The sequence below is a fragment of the Equus caballus genome, chromosome 2 (genome assembly GCF_041296265.1).
Source record: "Equus caballus isolate H_3958 breed thoroughbred chromosome 2, TB-T2T, whole genome shotgun sequence".
Taxonomy (NCBI): domain Eukaryota; kingdom Metazoa; phylum Chordata; class Mammalia; order Perissodactyla; family Equidae; genus Equus; species Equus caballus.
Window position 1 is genome coordinate 32,164,076 of NC_091685.1, and position 4,602 is coordinate 32,168,677.

Genomic DNA, 4,602 nt, shown 5'->3' on the forward strand with positions numbered 1-4,602 from the left:
CTTCACTGCACACTCGCCAGATGGTGGGCCAAGCCGGGAGGTGGCAGCATCACAGACGAGGAGACCGAGGCTCAGAGGTAAGTTGCACAACATGAAGCTGGCAGAGTCAGCCCCAGAATGCCAATTTCCCTACGATCCATGCTACATAAGGAATCAAAGACTATTGGAGAAGGGCCCTTGGAGGTTATCTAATCCACTCGCTGGGGTGGAGCTGAGATTTGTCCAAGGTCATGCAGCTTGTGAGTGACAGTGAATTTAGTTTCCCCACGACTTCTATTATAAATGTGCTGGCATGCTGCCACAAATCTTGTTAGTTCCAAGATAAACAAAACTCGAATTTAAGATTATAGTAGGCTTTTTTAAAAATGTGTTTAATTGAGGTAAGTGCCTTCTCCTGCAATGTCAGAAAGCCACAAATATCCAAAGGTGAGCCTGCCCCAAGAACATGCCAGCTGGCCAGCCCTCCACGCAGACAGCCACTGGAACCCAGGCAGCATGCTTCCTGTGATGGTGTCTTCTCAAAAGCCGGGAGGGAGAGGGCGTGCCGGCTGCCCTGTGGTACCTGCTAATTTCAGGTTAGCTCTGCTCTGGAGCTGGAGAGGAACAGGAGCAAGAACCAGGCATTTTGTATTTATACCACCGTGACTCCTCCAGCAAAAGCCCACCTAGCTTGGACAAGTTTCTCGACTCTTTTGAGCTTCAGTGTACTCATATGTAAACAGGATAACAGGATCGTCATTATAATTATCAGGATCAGTCACGATGGAGGTGGAGCCCCTGGAACAATAAACGGAATCCACAATGATGAGGATGCAGACGGACGAGGGCACAGAGCCGCGATGGTGCTAACAGTACGAGCATAAAGCAGGGGACAGCCTTAATGAATGAAACAGAAGTATTCTGACCCTTGCAGCCAATATTTACGCCCGAGTGCATTTCCCTCCTGACACTGGGCTCCAGTGGAAATGTCATGGGCTTGGGAGTCTGACAGACTTGGCTTTGAATTTGGGCTCAGCCACTTCCTGTCTGACTCTCATCCCTGAGTCTCCATCTAGTTCTATGCCATTCAATACATTAGCCACTAGCTACACACAACTATTTAAATTAAAGTTTAAAATGTGGTCTCTCAGTCACACTAGCCACATTTCAAGTGCTCAAAGCCACATCTGACTAGTGGATTCATGTGGGACAGTGCAGAATAAACCATTTCCCTCATCACAGAGAAGCCCATGGGACAGTGCTCCTCTGGTGACCTGAACACAGATGTGGTGTCTACGTTGGGGATGATGTGCACACGGCCTGGCCAGGGCAGAGGGTGACAAACGGGAGCGCTCAGCCCACCCCTGCCGCGAGGACTCTGGCTGAGCCCTGGCCGAAGTTGTGCCTTTCCTTGCACAGTGGGTGTAATGGGGTCCAGCTGCTCCGATGGCAGTTCCGCTACTGACTTACCATGAGATGGAGCAACGTGGGCTTCTGGAACCTCGAGTTCTTCATTTGCCAAATAATTCGTGCCCCTCCAGTCTCAGAGCATTGCTGCCAGGGTCACGAAAGTAAACGATGGAAAAGTGCTCTGAATACGGGGACCAGAGAGACACAAGGGACAGCAAGGTGAGGTGGGACAAGCCTACATGTGGTGTCAGAAAACTGGGCTGCCATTCCACCTCCCACTAGCTGAGGACTCTTAAGTCCACAGAGGAGGCTGCGTCTGAATTCCTTCACTGTGAAAGGGGTAACAATAAGGATACTTACTCTATACTTTCATGGTGCTGCAGGATCAATAATGTGTATGAAAGTGATCTAAAAACAGCAGCGCTACTCGAGCAAGGCATTATGGGACTACTGATACCCATACAAAAACGAGGGAGGCCAAGCTGGTCCAAGCATTTGCCACTCCCTCTCCTTCCTGTGCCCCGCCTGCCTGAGAGCCTGACTCCCACCTGGTGAGGCCTCTCTCACTCCAGGCCAATAGCCATGCTGGGACAGAAACGGGGGCACCAAATGGGTCAAAACAACCTGTGCTGCTGATGCCAGAACAAGACATCAACTCCACGGGGGCCACATGGCCAGGACCTGGGGCATAGCCAGATCCAGGAAGTACGCCTGCATTTGTGACACCCTTTGGCTATAGGATCTTGCTCTGGGTGGTCCTGGCGTAGCTGGGAGCAGCAGGAGGAGCCCGGCCCTTCGCCTGGTTTTGCCACTCACCTAGTCGTACAATGGGTGTTCCCTGGCACCAGACATGTGCTGGACCCCAGGGAAATGGGGGATAGAGGGACAGCTTAGACCAGGCCTGACCTCCAAGGACTCTGTCTAGCCTGCCCTCTTTTCCACCTTGCACTCCCCACAGAAGCCCACCTTCCTGAGCCTCAGAAGCACCCAGTGGGTCTCTGCACTGGGGCAGGGACCACCCCGCAACTTTGGGTCCTGACAGCATGAGTGGTATCGTTTTTATTGAGCACTAGCTACATGCCATGACCTGTACCGGAGTCTTATATGCACCACTTCTAATCTCCAGACTTACCCCAAGGGTTTGTATTACCTGCATTTTACAGACAAGAAAAATGAACATACTCAAAGTCACACATCTAACAAGGGCCAGAGCGGGGATCTGAACTCAGAGCTGAATCTCTCTCAAGCGGGGCTCTGAACCACGGCATTTTATAAAGTTTTCTGATTCAATACTCTCCAGTAAAATGGCTGTTCTTCTGAAAACATTTTTCCTTTAGGAGCCCAGGATTAGGGGGAGATGGGGAAGTCAGAGAAGACAAGATGTTTCCCAGAGTGGCCTGGGTCGGGGAACGGCCCTTGCACATTTGTCAGGCACCGTGCGGGCTCAGCTGCCCCCGCAGGGGCTCAGGCAGGACCTGCAGCTGTCCTTCTGCCCTCCCAGAAGAGCACCAACTGCGTCATCAAGGGTCGACCAAGGGCTGGTGAAACTGTGAGAGCGGCAGGGGCCCAAAAAAGTGACAGGCCCTATGCCACCAACAATCTAGTCCCCAAACAAGGCAAAGGACATGACTCCTGTTGCTACTGGGACTCCAAGTTTCCAGCTGAGAGAAGCAGAGTTTTAGGCCTGGCTGGCTGTCTCAGGCAGGAAGGACAGAAGGGAAGAGAAAGGAGAGGGCAGGTGGGGAGACATGGCAGGCCTATGGCAACAGTCCAGGTGTGACACACCGGGCTGCTTAAGAACTGGAAGTATGGCTGACCGGGGATTAGGCAAGAAATGCCTGAATGTGGCATGGTGTTTAAGAGCAAGCTCTGGAATCAGTCAGCCAGGGTTCGAGCCCACTGTGCTGCTCACTAGCCACATAACTCATCAGGGAGCTTCTCACCATGCCACACCTACACATCAGGGTGCTGGTGACGTAAGAATTACATAAAGCTCTTCATCCAGTGTCCAACACGTGGTGAGCACTTAATAACAGTAAGTATTAATTATGAGAAGATTTCTAAAAAATATTAACACCCCCTCCTCCATGAAAAAGACGAAAAAGAGAGAAACGCAGCATTTATGGGTACTTTAGGCCTGAGTCTGGACTGGCATGGGTGTTTTGGGTCCTTGTTTCTCACACCGATGTTATCCTTGCCTGGCCAACCAGGTCATCAGTCCCCTAGGAGCAGGCACCACGCATCATTTTAGCCTGATCCGGCCCCAACCTCTACAGCATCTGGCAGGGGACTAAGCACATAACAGGACTGCAGAGACTCCAGAACCTCAGGTCTAAAAGACACCTGATGTGCCTGGCTAACCGCATGTGTGTGTGTGTGTGTGTGTGTGTGTGTGTTAACAAAAAGGATAATGCACAGTTCTTGCCCTTGAAGGGGTCACAGTTTAGTGAGGGAGGATCTTAAGTCATCCTGTGACAATCTAATAATCCCATGCTCCCAAACCCACACTCGCTCCTACCTGACATCTCTCTCACCCCCACACAGTCATGCGTGCATGCACATTTCGCTTCAGTTCCCTGGCCTCACAGGCAGCAGCAGCCCTGGCCTCTCTGGAAATGCTGGCTTTGGTCTGGACCCTGTGTGGAGCACAGAGGTTTCAACCTTAAATGGAATGAAAAGCTGCTCAGTCCTGTGCCAGCCCCACGGGCCCTCTTCCCCGCCCCCTACCCATTTTTATCAGACCCTCCTGATGGCAGGTCTATGAAATCTCCCCTGGAGGGGACTGTGGGTCCCTGGACTGACCTTGTCCTGATGTGTTTGATCAGCTGTTTCTGGCCTGCGCTGGGGGAACCAGTCAAGAAGAGGCGGCAGAGTGGTGTTTGATCAGAGCGGCCGGGGAGCCCTGGCTGGCGAGCTGCTCTCAGCCTTCTGCTAATCTCTCCTTGGAGGACAAAGAAAGGAGGATGTTCTGATAGCCCAGCCGACAGGTAACTTGGGGAGCACCTTGCTGGCAGGGGTGAGATGTGGAAGCCGGGTTCCTCCTCAGCAGCCTTGAGGGCAAGTGAGAGGAGCACTGCTTGGTCCTGGCCGAGCACCCTGAGCTCAGTGACGCCAAGTACGTGGAAGAGATACAGTTGTCTCAGGGGACAGGGGACATACGCTCTGGGAGCACTGGGCGGCAGGGCAGAAGACAGGAGAGATGCACAAGCACAA

The 4,602-nt window shown here is 52.3% G+C and overlaps 1 long non-coding RNA gene across 1 annotated transcript; it reads right to left on the minus strand.

The window, feature by feature from the left end:
• Window positions 1–355: 355 nt before the first annotated feature.
• Window positions 356–4,024, minus strand: LOC138923212 (uncharacterized). The gene is made up of 3 exons (XR_011436524.1): window positions 3,908–4,024; window positions 1,450–1,570; window positions 356–777 (listed from the first exon to the last, which is right to left on the minus strand). It is a non-coding gene; the product is annotated as an uncharacterized lncRNA (long non-coding RNA).
• Between the last annotated feature and the right edge of the window lie 578 nt (window positions 4,025–4,602).